Source organism: Pithys albifrons, chromosome 18, assembly GCF_047495875.1.
Source record: "Pithys albifrons albifrons isolate INPA30051 chromosome 18, PitAlb_v1, whole genome shotgun sequence".
Taxonomy (NCBI): domain Eukaryota; kingdom Metazoa; phylum Chordata; class Aves; order Passeriformes; family Thamnophilidae; genus Pithys; species Pithys albifrons.
The window spans coordinates 156,632-174,103 of NC_092475.1; the positions used below are offsets into that span (position 1 = coordinate 156,632).

Below are 17,472 nucleotides of genomic sequence, written 5' to 3' on the forward strand. Positions count from 1 at the left end.
CCTGGGGGGCATCTCGTGATCTCTGGGCGGTCTATGGGGGTCCCTGGGGGGTCCCTGAGGGTCTCTGGGGGTCTCTGGGAGTCTCTGGGGGTGTCTGGGGGTTTCTGAGGGGTCCCAGGAGATCCCCAGGGGAGTTCTTTGGGGGTCACAGGGGGGGTCTCTGGGGATCTGTGGGGGTCCCTAGGGGGTCCTTGGGGGTCCCTGTGGGATCTCTGGGGGATCTCAGAGAGTCTCTAAGGGTCTCTGGGGGGTCTCTGGGGGTCCCTGAGGGTCTCTGGGGGTCCCTGGAGGGGTCCCTGGAGGGGTCTGGGGCTCTCTGGGGATCTCTGGGGGTCTCTGGGGGCATCTGAGGGTTCCTGGCGGGTATCTGGAAGTCTCTGGGGGTCCCTCAGGGGTCTCTGCGGGTCCCTGTGGGGTCTCTAGGACTTTCTGGGGGTCCCTGGGAGTCTCTGGGGGTGTCTTGGGGTCTGTGGGGGTCCTTGGGCGGTCCCTGGTGATCTATGGATGGTCTCTGGGGGTCCCTGGGGGGTCTCGGCGGGTGTCTGGGAGTCCCTGGAGGTCTCTGAGAATCTCTGGGGGGTCTCTGGTGGTCCCGTGGGGGTCCGTGGGGGCTTCTGGGGATCTCTTGGAGTCTCTGGGGTCTCTGGAGGTTCCTGGGGGTCTCTGAGGGTTTCTGGGAGTCTCTGGGGTGTCTGGCAGTCTCTGGGGGTCCCTGAGGGGTCTCTGCGGGTCCCTGAGGGATCTCTGGGAGTTTCTGGGGGCTCCTGGGAGTCTCTGAGGGTGTCTGGGGGTCTGCGGGGGTCCTTGGGCAGTCCCTGGTGATCTATGGGGAGTCTCTGGGGGTCCCTGGGGAGTCCCAGTGAGCTCTCTGGAGGTCCCTGGGGGGTTTCTGAGAGTCTCTGGGGGTCCCTGGGGGGCCCCTGGGGGGGCCCTGGGGGTTCGTGGGGGCGTCTGGGAGTCCCTGGGGGGTGTCTGGAGGTCTAGGGGGGTCCCTGGGGTGTCTGGGGGTGTCTGGGGGTCTCTGACAGTCTCGGGGGGGTCTCTGGGGGAAACTGGGGGTTCTCTGGGAGATCTCTGTAGCGGGGGTTGCCGAGGGGCGACACCTCGGGCGCCGGGGTTCCCCAAGGGGGCGTTGCCGAGGGGCGTCGCCTCGGACGCCGGGGCTCCCCAAGGGGGGCTTGCCGAGGGGAGACACCTCGGGGGCCGGGGCTCCCCCAAGGGGTGTTACCGAGGGGCGACACCTCGGGCGCCGGGGGTCCCCAAGGGGGGTTCCCGACGGACGACATTTTGGGCACCGGGGGTCCCCAAGGGGGGTTCCCGACGGACGACATTTTGGGCACCGGGGGTCCCCAAGGGGGTTCCCCGACGGACGACATTTTGGGCACCGGGGGTCCCCAAGGGGGGTTCCCGACGGACGACATTTTGGGCACCGGGGGTCCCCAAGGGGGTTCCCCGACGGACGACATTTTGGGCACCGGGGGTCCCCAAGGGGGTTCCCCGACGGACGACATTTTGGGCACCGGGGGTCCCCAAGGGGGGTTCCCGACGGACGACATTTTGGGCACCGGGGGTCCCCAAGGGGGTTCTCCGAGGGACGACATTTTGGGCACCGGGGGTCCCAAGGGGGTTCTCCGAGGGGCGACACCTCGGGCGCCGGGGCTCCCCAAGGGGGTTCCCCCAGGGACGACATTTCGGGCACCGGGGGTCCCCAAGGGGGTTGTCCGAGGGACGACATTTCGGGCACCGGGGATCTCTGTGGGGGTCTCTGGGGTGTCTCCGGAGCATCTCTGGTGGTCTCTGGGGTTCTCTGGAGGTCTCTGTGGGATCTATGGGGGTCTCTGGTGGATCTATGAGGGGTTCCTGTGGGTCCCTGGGGTCCTCTGGGGGTCCCAAGGTGGGTCCCTGGGGGTCTCTGGAGGTCCCTGGGGGTCTCGGAGGGGTTTCTCGTGATCTCTGGAGGGGTCTCTGGAGGTCCCTGGGGGGCATCTCGTGATCTCTGAGCGGTCTATGGGGGTCCTTGGGGGGTCCCTGAGGGTCTCTGGGGGTCTCTGGGAGTCTCTGGGGGTGTCTGGGGATTTCTGGGGGTCCGAGGGGATCCCCAGGGGAGTTCTTTGGGGGTCACAGGGGGGGTCTCTGGTGGATCTATGAGGGGTTCCTGTGGGTCCCTGGGGGATCTCTGAGAGTCTCTGGGGGTCTCTATGAGTCTCTGGGGGTGTCTGAGGGTCCCTGGGGGGTCTCTGGGAGTCTCTGGGCGTGTCTGGGGGTTTCTGGGGGGTCCCAGGAGATCCCCAGGGGAGTTCTTTGGGGGTCACAGGGGGGGTGTCTAGGGACCTGTGGGGATCCCTAGGGGGTCCTTGGGGGTCCCTGTGGGGTCCCTGGGGGATCTCTGAGAGTCTCTGGGGGTCTCTGGAGGGTCTCTGGGGGTCCCTGAGGGTCTCTGGGGGTGTCTGGGTGTCCCTGGATGGGTCTGGGGGTCTCTGGGGATCCCTAGGGGGTCTCTGGGGGCATGTGAGGGTTCCTGGCGGGTGTCTGGGAGTCTCTGGGGGTCCCTGAGGGGTCTCTGCGGGTCCCTGAGGGTTTCTGGGGATCTCTGGGGGCCCCTGGGAGTCTCTGGGGGTGTCTGGGGGTCTGTGGGGGTCCTTGGGCGGTCCCTGGTGATCTATGGAGGGTCTCTGGGGGTCCCTGGGGGGTCTCGGCGTGTGTCTGGGAGTCCCTGGAGGTCTCTGAGAATCTCTGGGGGGTCTCTGGTGGTCCCTGGGGGGTCTCTGGGAGGTCTCTGGGGCTTTCTGGTGGTCCCTGGGTGGTCCGTGGGGGTCTCTGGGGGTCTCTTGGAGTCTCTGGGATCTCTGGAGGTCCCTGGGGCGTCTCTGAGGGTTTCTGGGAGTCTCTGGGGTGTCTGGGAGTCTCTGGGGGTCCCTGAGGGGTCTCTGCGGGTCCCTGAGGGATCTCTGGGAGTTTCTGAGGGCCCCTGGGAGTCCCTGGGGGGTGTCTGGAGGTCTAGGGGGGTCTCTGGGGTGTCTGGGGGTGTCTGGGGGTCTCTGACAGTCTCTGGGGGGTCTCTGGGGGAAACTGGGGATTCTCTGGGAGATCTCTGTAGCGTCCTGGGGGTCCCTGGGGGGTCCCTGGGTGTCTCTGGGAGTGTCTGGGAATCTCTGGGGTCTCTGGGGGTCCCTGTGGAGTCTCTGGGGGGGTCCTCTGGGGGTCTCTGGGGTCCCCAAGGAGGTTGGCCGAGGGACGGCATTTCGGGCACCGGGGGTCCCCGAAGGGGGGGGTTGCCGAGGGGCGACACCTCGGGCGCCGGGGCTCCCCAAGGGGGTTCCCCGAGGGACACATTTCGGGCACCGGGGGTCCCCAAGGGGGTTGTCCGAGGGACAACATTTCGGGAACCGGGGATCTCTGTGGGGGTCTCTGGGGTGTCTCCGGAGCATCTCTGGTGGTCTCTGGGGTTCTCTGGAGGTCTCTGTGGGATCTATGGGGGTCTCTGGTGGATCTATGAGGGGTTCCTGTGGGTCCCTGGGGTCCTCTGGGGGTCCCAAGGCGGGTCCCTGGGGGTCTCTGGAGGTCCCTGGGGGTCTCGGAGGGGTTTCTCGTGATCTCTGGAGGGGTCTCTGGAGGTCCCTGGGGGGTCCCTGAGGGTCTCTGGGGGTCTCTGGGAGTCTCTGGGGGTGTCTGGGGATTTCTGGGGGGTCCCAGGAGATCCCCAGGGGAGTTCTTTGGGGGTCACAGGGGGGGTCTCTGGAGATCTGTGGGGGTCCCTAGGGGGTCCTTGGGGTCCCTCTGGGATCTCTGGGAGATCTCTGAGAGTCTCTAAGGGTCTCTGGGGGGTCTCTGTGGGTCCCTGGGGGTCTCTGGGGGTCCCTGGAGGGGTCTGGGGCTCTCTGGGGATCTCTGGGGGTCTCTGGGGGCATCTGAGGGTCCCTGGCGGGTGTCTGGGGGTCTCTGGGGGTCCCTGGGGGGGTCTCGGCGTGTGTCTGGGAGTCCCTGAAGGTCTCTGAGAGTCTCTGGGGGGTCTCTGGGGGTCCCTGCGGGTCCCTGCGGGTCTCTGGGGGTGTCTGGGGGTCCCTGGAGGGGTCTGGGGGTCTCTGGGGATCTCTGGGGGTCTCTGGGGGCATCTGAGGGGGTCCCTCAGGGGTCTCTGCGGGTCCCTGAGGGGTCTCTGGGAGTTTCTGGGGGCCCCTGGGAGTCTCTGGGGGTGTCTGGGGGTCTGTGGGGGTCCTTGGGCGGTCCCTGGTGATCTATGGATGGTCTCTGGGGGTCCCTGGGGGGTCTCGGCGGGTGTCTGGGAGTCCCTGGAGGTCTCTGAGAATCTCTGGGGGGTCTCTGGTGGTCCCGGGGGGTCCGTGGGGGCTTCTGGGGATCTCTTGGAGTCTCTGGGGTCTCTGGAGGTCCCTGGGGGGTCTCTGAGGGTTTCTGGGAGTCTCTGGGGTGTCTGGCAGTCTCTTGGGGTCCCTCAGGGGTCTCTGCGGGTCCCTGAGGGATCTCTGGGAGTTTCTGGGGGCCCCTGGGAGTCTCTGAGGGTGTCTGGGGGTCTGCGGGGGTCCTTGGGCGGTCCCTGGTGATCTATGGGGAGTCTCTGGGGGTCCCTGGGGAGTCCCAGTGGGCTCTCTGGGGGTCCTTGGGGGGTTTCTGAGAGTCTCTGGGGGTCTCTGGGGGGTCCCTGGGGTGGCCCTGGGGGTCCGTGGGGGCGTCTGGGAGTCCCTGGGGGGTGTCTGGAGGTCTAGGGGGGTCCCTGGGGTGTCTGGGGGTGTCTGGGGGTCTCTGACAGTCTCTGGGGGGTCTCTGGGGGAAACTGGGGGTTCTCTGGGAGATCTCTGTAGCGTCCTGGGGGTCCCTGGGGGGTCCCTGGGTGTCCCTGGGAGTGTCTGGGAATCTCTGGGGTCTCTGGGGGTCCTTGTGGAGTCCCTGGGGGGGTCCTCTGGGGGTCTCTGGGGTCCCCAAGGAGGTTGGCCGAGGGACGGCATTTCGAGCACCGGGGGTCCCCGAAGGGGGGGGTTGCCGAGGGGCGACACCTCGGGCGCCGGGGCTCCCCAAGGGGGTTCCCCGAGGGACGACATTTCGGGCACCGGGGATCTCTGTGGGGGTCTCTGGGGTGTCTCTGGAGCATCTCTGGTGGTCTCTGGGGTTCTCTGGAGGTCTCTGTGGGATCTATGGGGGTCTCTGGTGGATCTATGAGGGGTTCCTGTGGGTCCCTGGGGTCCTCTGCGGGTGTCAAGGTGGGTCCCTGGGGATCTCTGGAGGTCCCTGGGGGTCTCGGAGGGGTTTCTCGTGATCTCTGGAGGGGTCTCTGGAGGTCCCTGGGGGGCATCTCGTGATCTCTGGGCGGTCTATGGGGGTCCCTGGGGGGTCCCTGAGGGTCTCTGGGGGTCTCTGGGAGTCTCTGGGGGTGTCTGCGGGTCCCTGGGGGGTCTCTGGGAGTCTCTGGGGGTGTCTGGGGATTTCTGGGGGGTCCGAGGGGATCCCCAGGGGAGTTCTTTGGGGGTCACAGGGGGGTCTCTGGTGGATCTTTGAGGGGTTCCTGTGGGTCCCTGGGGGATCTCTGAGAGTCTCTGGGGGTCTCTGGGGGTCTCTATGAGTCTCTGGGGGTGTCTGAGGGTCCCTGGGGGGTCTCTGGGAGTCTCTGAGGGTGTCTGGGGGTTTCTGGGGGGGTCCCAGGAGATCCCCAGGGGAGTTCTTTGGGGGTCACAGGGGGGGTCTCTGGGGATCTGTGGGGGTCCCTAGGGGGTCCTTGGGGGTCTCTGGGGGTCTCTGGAGGGTCTCTGGGCGTCCCTGGGAGTCTCTGGGCGTCCCTGCAGGGGTCTGGGGGTCTCTGGGGGCATCTGAGGGTCCCTGGCGGGTGTCTGGGGGTCTCTGGGGGTCCCTGGAGGGTCTCGGCGTGTGTCTGGGAGTCCCTGGAGGTCTCTGAGAGTCTCTGGGGGGTCTCTGGGGTTCCCTGAGGGTCTCTGGGGGTGTCTGGGGGTCCCTGGACGGGTCTGGGGGTCTCTGGGGGTCTCTGGGGATCTCTGGGGGTCTCTGGGGGCATCTGAGGGTTCCTGGCGGGTGTCTGGGAGTCTCTGAGGGTCCCTCAGGGGTCTCTGCGGGTCCCTGAGGGGTCTCTGGGAGTTTCTGGGGGCTCCTGGGTGTCTCTGGGGGTCTGTGGGGGTCCTTGGGTGGTCCCTGGTGATCTATGGAGGGTCTCTGGGGGTCCCTGGGGGGTCTCGGCGGGTGTCTGGGAGTCCCTGGAGGTCTCTGAGAATCTCTGGGGGGTCTCTGGTGGTCCCTGGGGGGTCTCTGGGGCTTTCTGGTGGTCCCTGGGGGTCTCTGGGGGTCTCTGGGGGTCTCTTGGAGTCTCTGGGGCCTCTGGAGGTCCCTGGGGGGTCTCTGAGGGTTTCTGGGAGTCTCTGGGGTGTCTGGCAGTCTCTGGGGGTCCCTGAGGGGTCTCTGCGGGTCCCTGAGGGGTCTCTGGGAGTTTCTGGGGGCCCCTGGGAGTCTCTGGGGGTGTCTGGGGGTCTGCGGGGGTCCTTGGGCGGTCCCTGGTGATCTATGGGGAGTCTCTGGGGGTCCCTGGGGAGTCCCAGTGGGCTCTCTGGGGGTCCTCGGGGGGTCTCTGGGGATCTCTGGGGAGTCCCTGGGAGGGCCCTGGGGGTCCGTGGGGGCGTCTGGGAGTTCCTTGGGGGTGTCAGGTGGGTCCAGGGGGGTCCCTGGTGTCTCTGGGGGTCTCTGACAATCTCTGGGGGGGTCTCTGGGGGAAACTGGGTGTTCTCTGGGAGATCCCTGTAGCTTCCTGGGGGACCCTGGGGGTCCCTGGGAGTGTCTGGGAATCTCTGGGGGTCCCTGCGGGGTCCCTGGGTGGGTCTCTGGGGTCCCCTAGGAGGTTGTCCATGGGGCGACACCTGGGGCGCCGAGGCTCCTCAAGGGCATGCCGGGGTTCCCCAAGGGGGTGTTGCCGAGGGGCGACACCTCGGGCGCCGGGGCTCCTCGAAGGGGGGGTTCCCGAGGGACGACATTTTGGGCACCCGGGGTCCCCAAGGGAGGTTCCCGAGGGCCGACATTGCTGGGCTGTGGGCAATGGGGGTCCCTGAGTTCCCCAGGCACCCCCTGACCACTCTTACCTCCCCTTACCTCCCTGTGACTCCTCTGAGACCCACGATCCACTGTGAGACCCCCCTAATTTCTCTCTGACTTCTCCTGGATCGCTTTGGACCCTCCTGAACACCCCTGGACCCCCCTGAATCCCCCTTGGACTTTCCTCAACTCTCTTGGACCACCTTGCACCCCCCCCCCAGCCCCCCTTGACACTCTCAAAAACCTTGGACCCTCTTGAATCACACTTGGACTCCCCTGGACCCCTCCAAACCCCCTGAAGCCTCCTGGACCCCTCTCAAACCTGCCTGGGACCCCTTGGACCCTCCTTAGACCCTTCTGGACCCCTTCGAACCTTTCTGGACACCTCTGAGACTCCCCTGGACACTCCTGGACCCCCCCCCAAAACCCCCTGGACCCTCCGAATCTCTCCTGGACCCCCTTGGACCCCTGTGAAATCCCCTTCCACTCCCTTAAAACCCCCTGAACCCTCCTGAACATTCCTGGACCACCTTGAATCCTCCTAGGGCCCCCATGGACCACCCCCTCATACCCCCAGGGAAAACCCCTGGACCCTCCTGGACCAACTTGAACTCTCCTGGACCCCCCAAAACGCTTTGGACCCCTCTGGACCCCCCTGGGCCCTCTCGGACTTCCCTGGATGTCCCATGTCCCCTGCATGTCCCCCCATAGCCTTCCCATGTCCCCAATGTTCCCCCCATGTTTCCTCCATGTCCCCTGTGTCCCCCATGTCCACCCAATCTCCCTCATGTCTTCCCCATGTCCCCTCGATGTACCCTCCTGTCCCCCTGATGTCCTCCCATGTCCCCCTGATGTCCCCCCATGTCCTCCCCGTGTCCCCCCCCATGTCCCCCCCTTGTCCCCCCATGTCCCCCCAATGTATGTCACTCCATGGCCTCCCAAGACACGCAGCTGCCAGCACAGGACACACACAAATCCCTCCGAAATTCTGGAACACGACATTCCTCTGCAGGGCTGAAAACAAGACGGGGAGGCTTTTTTCCTTTCCATAGGTGGACTAATGCCTCCAAAACCAGGGAGCTGGGACAGTGGCTGCTCCCTGCACTCTGCTGCACTTTCCACAGCTCCTTCGTTGACTTCCTGGTGGATTTGTGCATCCTCTGAAGGTGGCACTTCTCTGCAAAGCAACTCAGGAAATCCCTTCAGTTTGATTTGTTTCCAGATTTTTCTCCCTAGCACCACAGAGCTCAAAAAGGAAATCAGAAAACCAGGAAAAAACCCCAAAGAACAAAAAATCACACCGTGCCAACCCCCAGCTCCTCCCACAAAGCTCAAGGGGTCCCATGTGTGTCCCCGCCACCTCCAGCTGGCCACCAGGCCCCCAGAGCTGAGGGAAATCTGAGCAGATACTGAGAAACCTCCTTTGCTGAGTGCACTCACCACTGCAGTCCTTCAGGCTTTGCAAGAGTCTGTAGGGATCAGACCCCAATTCCAATCCCTGACTACCTTTCTAACAGGTTTTGTTAGACACACACGGGGTGGTCACTCCAAGAACAGCACAAGAGACTGCACAAGGCATTACAGGATTGCCACGAAGAACAGAAGTACCTTTTCTTTCGCATGGTTTTTCCTCTGCAATAACTACCAACTGGTTTGGTTCCTACTGGACATTTCCCTTGAGGATTCAGGGCCCTCTGGTGAGGTGGGGTTGTTTAGGGCTGATCCTCACAGGCCCAGACCAAACCCAGCCACCCCATCACTGCTGCACGTGGGATCAGATGGAAATCTCAATACAGCACATAAATGCTCCCCTTCCCTACTACTCAGTCTTTCCTTACAGATGCAAGGAGCAGATTTACTCCATCCTTTGCAGGGACTTGCTTAACTCCTGGCACTGTCCCTGTCCCAGGGAAGCTGCACTAGGACTGTGGGTCTGGGTCCTTTCCAGGCACAATGCAGCTGCTCATATTAACAGCATCAGCAATGCCCTCATTTTAGCAGGTCAAACTGCCGAGATACAATCCCAAGAAAAGCAATTCATTTCCAGACTGTCACTGCGTTCAGGCTGGTGCTCACCATGCACAGAACCTGCAGCACAGACAGAGCAGAGGGCTCAGGGACACTCAGCATGCACAGAACCTGCAGCACAGACACAGCTGAGGGCTCAGGGACACTCAGCATGCACAGAACCTGCAGCACAGACACAGCAGAGGGCTCAGGGACACTCAGCATGCACAGACAGAGCAGCACAGACACAGCAGAGGGCTCAGGGACACTCAGCATGCACAGAACCTGCAGCACAGACACAGCAGAGGGCTCAGGGACACTCAGCATGCACAGAACCTGCAGCACAGACACAGCAGAGGGCTCAGGGACACTCAGCATGCACAGAACCTGCAGCACAGACACAGCAGAGGGCTCAGGGACACTCAGCATGCACAGAACCTGCAGCACAGACACAGCTGAGGGCTCAGGGACACTCAGCATGCACAGACAGAGCAGCACAGACACAGCAGAGGGCTCAGGGACACTCAGCATGCACAGAACCTGCAGCACAGACACAGCTGAGGGCTCAGGGACACTCAGCAGGCACAGAAGCTGCAGCACAGACACAGCAGAGGGCTCAGGGACACTCAGCATGCACAGAACCTGCAGCACAGACACAGCTGAGGGCTCAGGGACACTCAGCAGGCACAGAACCTGCAGCACAGACACAGCAGAGGGCTCAGGGACACTCAGCATGCACAGAACCTGCAGCACAGACACAGCAGAGGGCTCAAGGACACTCAGCAGGCACAGAACCTGCAGCACAGACACAGCTGAGGGCTCAGGGACACTCAGCCACTGCCATGGCTCTTCATGCACAGGGCACAAGCTCAGACACTCTGAGAGCAGCAGCTATTGAGGGAGAAACAGCTCATCTCTCAGACAATCTTTACTTGCCCAAATCTTGAACAAAACAAACACTATATGGGGTAAGAGTTAGCTGTGCACTCAAAATGTCTAATTTTATATGAGCTGCCTGAATCTCCCACGTCCATGCAACTGAACAGGAGACAACCATTAGTTATAGGCCATCAAGGGGATAAATCTTCATCTTTTAAATAGCATATATTTGAGCTTATTGCTAAACCAAGTGCTGTGAAAAATAAGGCCTTTCTGAGGTTACCAGGAAAACCTTACAAAAGCCAAGTTCCAAAGAACAATAAGACACAGCAAGATCTTGCCTTCTGCCTACAACACACTTCATTTTGCTGATTATCAAACCTTAGCAAGAGACCATTCTCACAGAGGCATTTCTTCTCTGCTGAATGCAGCCCAGGGATGCAGAGCCCAAGCCACCTACCCTGCCTGGGCACGCTGTGAACAGTTTGTGCAGAGACTGAGCCAGCTGGATCCTGGGATTGTTCACCATTTGCCCCACAGGATCATGTTCTTTCTTCCCAGCAAAGGCCAGCTGGGAGAATGCAGTCTGATAGCCTGGAGTATCCTCTGTGTCAATGAAGTGCTCCTTGTCAGGGGTCGTGTCATCCTCAGGCAGCTCGAACAAGCCAAGGAGGGAGGGCCTGCAGCAAAGGAATCCTGGGGGGAGAGGGGAGGGGAACAGTGAACAGGTGAGGACAGCCTGTGCTTCACAAGAACGCTCAGATTACCTGGAACCCCTTTGCAGGGACTTGCTTAACTCCTGGCACTGTCCCTGTCCCAGGGAAGCTGCACTAGGACTGTGGGTCTGGGTCCTTTCCAGGCACAATGCAGCTGCTCATATTAACAGCATCAGCAATGCCCTCATTTTTTAGCAGCTCAAATTGCTGTGATACAAACCCAAGAATAGCAATTCTTTTCCAGATTACAGTTTTTCTCTAAGTACATTCAAAAAGAGTTCTAGTCCAGGACCTGGTTACTGTCATTCAGTTCAGGCTACCTGAGCCCCCAGACTGCTGGACTGCCTTTCAGTCTCCAGAGCTTTCCCCCAGATTCCACTTTCAGGCTAAGACTCTACAGCCTGTCAGGTTGTGAGTATTCTCAGGCCTCCTGACTATGACAGTTACAAGTCAAAAGTGGGCCCAGCTTTCCAGAAGGAATGCAAGCTGACAGTAGCCTAATTCCCTTCAGTGGAGCTCTACTCAGCCAAATCCAGGCTCAAACACATCTCAAACCAGCTCTGCCATTTGCTTTGAAAACACACTTCCCTTTGTGCAGTGAAGGATGAAAAGGTATGAAAAGCCTCAAGCTGAGTCTCACCACAACAGTGGGCCTGAAGAAATGCCAAAGGAGTTTATTGGAGGGGCCTATTCTGGTGAAAGCTCCTACTTTCCAGACCTCCAACAGCATCACCAGCAGACCCTGAAGAAGTGTGGCACCTACCACAGCTTGGGGTACTCAGTGTCCATCACGGGAGGACATTCTGTTAAGATCTTTGTGATGCCAACAGCACAGATCTTCTTTTCAACTTGTCCAGACACTTTCTGGATTTCAGGAATCATCATTTTCTCCAAAACCATTCCAAACATCCTAGTATGACAGTTAGAGAAAAAGTATCAGAACGATTTATCACCCTATGGTGACCAAAGAAAAGCAGAAACCACACAAAGCACCAGGAAACAGAGAACACAAGACAATTTGTTAAGGTGCTGCCCTCTTACATAGATGTCTGCACATACAAACTTGTTACAAAGGACAGAAACTAGAGACAGCAATGATTCCCTTTTATGACCTGCTTAGGAGATCAGTAACTTGAACTATCCGTGAGGAACTGTGGGCAGAAAATCAGAAAAATTTGCTCGAGAAAGAAATGAACCCCAAAAGGAGAGGGACCTGGGCAGTCAAATTAGCCCCAAACCTCCTTTGCCATTTCAGCCAGAGAGACAACTCTTTCCTGCTTCAAAGGCAAAAACTGCACAGCAGCCTGAAATACAACCCAAGCCAACAGAACACACTCCCTTTGGCTGTATGCTGCCAAGTATTTCCTGCAGAGCTCATGCCCCATTTCCTGTGCCATACTAGTTAATGAAGACGAGAAAAAGGACAAAGTAAAACTCCAGATGAAAACAAGAGAATTGCTTTAGAGCCAGCAGCAAAATGCATTCTAACAAGGAGACAGGAAGGGCAGCCTTCATAAATGTTCCCTTTTACTGAAGGGCATTAACTTGCTGCTCCAAAGTTTGCCTAAAAACTGCTCATCTTCTCGGGCACCACAACACTGAAACGTGGAACGCTGGAAGCACCACTTCCATTTGGTTGGTGGAACACCACTGGAAGAACCCTGTAATTCTTGCTCCTCTACAGGAGGCATCAAGCAGATTTTAAAGGATTAATAACAGACCTTGTGTGATCTGTGTAGAGATAACATCACGAATTTCATCAGCATGGCCATCTGCCTGGGGATGATTTCAACAATGTGTCACAGCTTTGACAGAGGAACGTAAACCCTTCCTCAGAACTTTATTCCCATGAAGGCCAAAATGACACAAAAGCATGGAATGTTTCCCAGCATGAACACAAACTGCAGAGAGCAGTGGTCAGAATGGCTGTGCTGTGTGACAGGGCAAGTGTGTTGCTATTAGCTGGAGATTAAATGGAGACACTTTCAGACAAGTAACGACATCACACACACCAGGAAAGGAAGAGAACTACACAAGTCCTTTAGTTCCATTCCCTCAGTTTTCATGGAGTGTCACCTGCTGTGGCCACTGCCCTTTATGCCCCCTTGACTCCAGAGCATTTGGAGCAAGTCCCTGGAGCCAGCAGAGTCCCACCCATGTACAGGATGCCTGATCTGTGCAACTGCACACTCTGAACCACTCGTGTCACACTGGAGCTTTTCAGAGCAAGGAACTTACTTTTGATAAGTTTTGTTGGTTTGGAACTTGGAAGTCTTTGGAATAGCAGAATGAAGATCTGTTTCCTGTACTGGTCAACTGATTCACTGGAAATTTAAAAGAACAGTTATTCAGTTCACAGTGGGCTTTGACTGGTGCTGTCACTTTACAGAAAACACAGATAAAGTTGTTCCCATCTCTTTAACTGATAAATGTGACATTTTTGCTCCTGAAGTGTTAACCTTTGGCATGACTGCACACTGCAGAACCAAAGCCCACAGAAGTCAGTTTTGAATGCAATTTGAGCTCATACTCACAGGGGCATATGCTCCATGATGCTGTTTAGCAGGTCAAAGCCTTAGGGATCACTGGCTTTAGAGGCAATCAGCTTCTGGAATACCCCCAACAATCCAGGCTGCAAGGAAAGCAAACATGAAGCTCCAGGCAACTGTTCTTCCTAGAGTGGCCCAGCAGAAAGTTGGCTCTGACCATCGAAGACACGCACCAGTGCAAAAGCATCCCCAACCTAAACCAGGATTCTGATCCTGCAGTGCAGGACAAGGAAGACACGTTGTGGCTCCTTCTCACTCACTCACTCACTCACTCACTCACTCACTCTCCTCAAGCCTGTTCTGAACACAAGCCCTGAGAGTTCTGCTGGTCCACATGTTCCACAGGAAGCAAACAAGGCAAGACAATTCTGGGAAACTGCCACTTGCCAAAACCAAGTGCAGGAATTTTCCATCTCGGCTGACAAAAGCACAGGAGCCCAGGATTCACCTCACCCCCAGGACGGGAAAGCACCCACCGAGCTGCATGCAGAGTATTTATCCGTGTATGGAGCGCCACTGAGGCCCAGCCCAGCCCAGCCCCTGCCCCGCGGCCCCGGCACTCACGATCTTGGCGGCGGCGCTGCGGGCGATGGTGCCGGCGCCGCGCTCCAGGAACGCATCTGCAGCAGCCGCACCGGCGGCGGGATGTTCCCCGCGCGCTCCCGCGGCACCGGCTGCGGCAGGTGCGGGAAAACAGCGCCATGAACGAACACGGCCTGTCGCTCTCGAGGAGGAGAGAGCGCAGTGGCGACACAGCTTCGTACTCCGCGCCTGCGCAGTAGGGACAGCGCGCCGTACTCTGCGCGTGCGCAGTAGGGACGGAGGTCGGTACTCCGCGCGTGCGCAGTAGAAAGGGAGCTCCGTACTCCGCGCGTGCGCAGTAGCGACGCAGCGCGGTACTCCACGCGTGCGCAGTAGTCATGGAGCAACGTACTCCGCGCGTGCGCCGTATCGACGCCGCTCCGTGCTCCGCGCGTGCGCAGTAGCCACGAAGCATCGCACTCCGCGCGTGCGCACTAGGTAAGGCGCCGCGTACTCCGCGCGTGCGCAAAAGCGACGGCGCACTGTACTCCGCGCGTGCGCAGTATCGACGGCGCGCCGTACTCCGCGCGTGCGCAGTCGCGACATCGGCTCGGGTTCAGCATGCACATAACCTGCAGTACAGACAGAGCAGAGGGCTCAGGGACACTCAGCATGCACAGAACTTGCAGTACAGACAGAGCAGAGGGCTCAGGGACACTCAGCATGCACAGAACTTGCAGTACAGACAGAGCAGAGGGCTCAGGGACACTCAGCATGCACAGAACTTGCAGTACAGACAGAGCAGAGGGCTCAGGGACACTCAGCATCCCCAGCGTCCCCTGCGGTGCCCCGCGCACAGGACTACATCCCCCAGCGCCCCTTGCCAGACCGCCATGTGGCTCTCTGCCTCGTTGTCGGTATCGCGCATGCGCATTATTCTTAGTTGCAGTACCGCTTTCAGTCAGTAGGTGTCAGCAGCGAATCACTTAAACACCCGCAGTACTGCGAGGTCACCACCAGGTGTCACCAGACTCCAGCCCCCGCCGGGATCTCACTCTGTGTGACTGACAGGACAGGAAAACCTCCGAATTCACAGAGCTGCTTCTATTTCCTTCATACCGGTCATCTTTCCTTACGTTTTCCAAAAGTTGTCTTTGTATTTTCAAACTCTAGGGATCCAGATTAGGAATTTCTTGTACACCAAGATCCTGTTTATAACATAGTGGTTGTATTTTTAAATAAATTTATATGTAAATTAATATTATTTTCAATATATGTGAAGATGAGAAACCTTACAGTTTTTAACATTGTTTTGCACATTCTTCCATGAACTTTCGGGCTGTAAGCTTTCTTTTTTGGGAGGACCCCACATTACCCTCTTCATCCCCCATTCATCTGCTCCTGCACTGCATCATCGCCCTTTCAGTGACAACGGGGTGTCCCAAATGACATCGGCGCCACCCAGGCTCCAATCCCCCCCTTCTTCATTGACCTCCAAAGAAGGCACAGGAGTCTGCCCGCGACAGCAGCGCGTTGCTTTAATAACGCCACTGGGGAAGCAGAGGAGCCCCCCGAGCCGGGCCGAGTTCGGGACTACAAATCCCGTGAGGCCTCACGCGGGTGGTGGGGTCTCTGCGCGCAGCCGCACTGCGCGTCCCGCGGGGCTCGCGCTGCCCGCGCTCTGCCCCGGTTCAAATCCAGGCGTCGAGGAAAATGGCGGCGCGGGGCTGAGCGCGGCGGGGACGGGGGGACAGGGGGACAGAGCCGAGCTTTGACTCCTTTCCCAGGTTAGTGGGGTTTGGAGGGAGGGAGGGCGCGCGGGGGTAACGAGTGGAGGGAGGAGAGTTCGAGGTGGTGTTCCCCTGCTTCCAGCGCGGGGTGGGACCGCGATGGCGGACGGAGCGCTGCTCCTTGCGGGGAAGGGAAGGGAAAGGGGAAGGGGAAGGGAAGGGAGTGGCTCGGGGCTCGCCCTCAGGGGCGGCTCTTTTCTGCCTCGCCCCCCTCCTCAGTATGGACGTGGCTTGCCGACGGGAGAGGGAAGGGGAGCGTCGATGGGTTGTGTGTGAGCAGTATTTCTACAGCAGAGGAAGAGGCGGTTCCCCGAGCAAGGTGTGGATGCCTTTCCCTCTTTCCTTTTCCCTTGAGCGCAGCCTGGGTTAGAAAAGAGCATTTCTAAGGCAGTGGCGGGGGATGGTGTGTGGAGTGAAGGCTTCCCGTGCCCTTGTGTTGGATATCTCAGTGCGGTGGGGTTGGGTGCGGTTACTCCTGTAACATCGAGAGGCCGGAGGTCGCTGGGGACTTGCCTGTGGAATCGTCTCAGCGGTTCCTCAGCCTGAGCACACGGCGGTGTCTGTGGCAAATCCTTGGGCTACAGTGGCCCCCTCTGCCCTTCAGCTGGGGTAACCCGATACCTCGCCAGCTCCAAACCTTCTTATCTGCATTCGCCTTCTGGGCATCTCGTAGCCTCGGTAAGTTTCGGAGGTAACTTCTTTTGTCTCCTTATCTGTGGTCATAAGGAAAGGGATGAGAAATACTGCAAATAAAAGGTTGACTTTCGTGCCTTTTCCCCATTTCTACCTCGTAGCTGTAATGAAACTGTTCTGCTGAGGGATGGAAATAAGATATTTCTTCCACCCCCCCCCCCGAGGTCACATACCTCTGTAGGTCTTGGTGACTCCGGGATATAAATGGGGTGAATATGAGTGGGGATGTTGTCTGAGGTTGACATAATTCCCAGAATCCTCTTTGGCTCTAAAGCTGGTTCTGTTTGCAGTTTCTGCTTCTACTCTTTAACAGAGTCAAGTTTTCTTTTAAAAGAGAAGCTTTTCGGTTTGTCAGCTCATATTCAGACAGTATTGCCTTCCTATTTGGAGATTAGAGTTAACAGAAAATACTGTGTTGGAGTCTTATGTGGAATAACAAGACAAAACTGAAGCAAATTTGGAAAAGTTGAGGGATGGTAATGTCTAGCAATATGGTATCTATAATATAGTTAAAATGGACATTTACAATAAGTTTAAAAATCTATCATCACTATTGTAAAACTAAATATTTGTCCTATAATATTTTCAACCTACAATGTGCTCCTACACCAGACAAAGTTGTGTGTTCTAAATATAAACATGAGATAGCTTCATAGAAACAAATGGTATCTGAGTGAAACCCCAAGCATAAAAACTTGGGTTTAGAGGACACAGACAAAACTGCGTGTTGTTTTGGGGTTTGGATTTTTTGGGTTTGTTCCTTTTTTTAAAAACTAGATAGTGCATTATCAAATACAGTAATTGTATTTGCTGTTAGCAGGTGTTGCAATGGGCTGGTCAGATGACTGGTCTTAACAATTTCTTTCAAGGCCCTTATTACAACTGTATTTGTTTAATTAATACCAGTGTATTTGATGGATCTGCTGCTGTGATGTGAAGGCAGGGGTTGGGGGATGGGGCAGTGATAGCAGACAGAGGAAACTCAGTATTCAGCTTCACTTTAAGTACCTTTCCTGATTACAGTGTGCTGTTTCCAGTCTGATTTTATCTGGCATATGAGTTGTGTGACTTTTGGGCTTGTTTGTGGCTTTGAGCTTCTTTTACCTCTTCCTTTGAAGCCCTTCTTTGTGCTGGCTTTGGATTTATTACCCTGGAAGTTTGCATCAGCTAGTTTTCTCTTTTTTGGGTAGCATCAGTGTGACTAATGTATAGCTGAGGCAAAATGTCTGTAGGAAGAAGTAAATCTGTTTTGCAATGGAACCTTTTGATCATGGG

At 58.0% G+C, this 17,472-nt stretch overlaps 1 protein-coding gene and 1 long non-coding RNA gene across 6 annotated transcripts in view; one reads left to right on the plus strand and one right to left on the minus strand.

Annotated features, from left to right (window-relative positions):
- Positions 1–10,269: 10,269 nt before the first annotated feature.
- On the minus strand, positions 10,270–13,966 carry LOC139680335 (uncharacterized). The gene is made up of 5 exons (XR_011699332.1): positions 13,757–13,966; positions 13,178–13,275; positions 12,882–12,967; positions 11,407–11,553; positions 10,270–10,623 (listed from the first exon to the last, which is right to left on the minus strand). It is a non-coding gene; the product is annotated as an uncharacterized lncRNA (long non-coding RNA).
- A 1,441-nt stretch (positions 13,967–15,407) lies between these two features.
- The window catches only part of NCOA3 (nuclear receptor coactivator 3), a 58,247-nt gene continuing 56,182 nt past the window's right edge, over positions 15,408–17,472 (plus strand). For all 5 annotated transcript variants that reach the window (XM_071572546.1, XM_071572548.1, XM_071572549.1 and 2 more), the window contains exon 1: positions 15,408–15,501. The gene's annotated coding sequence lies outside the window, so the exon portion shown is untranslated. The remainder of the gene's footprint in view (positions 15,502–17,472) is intronic.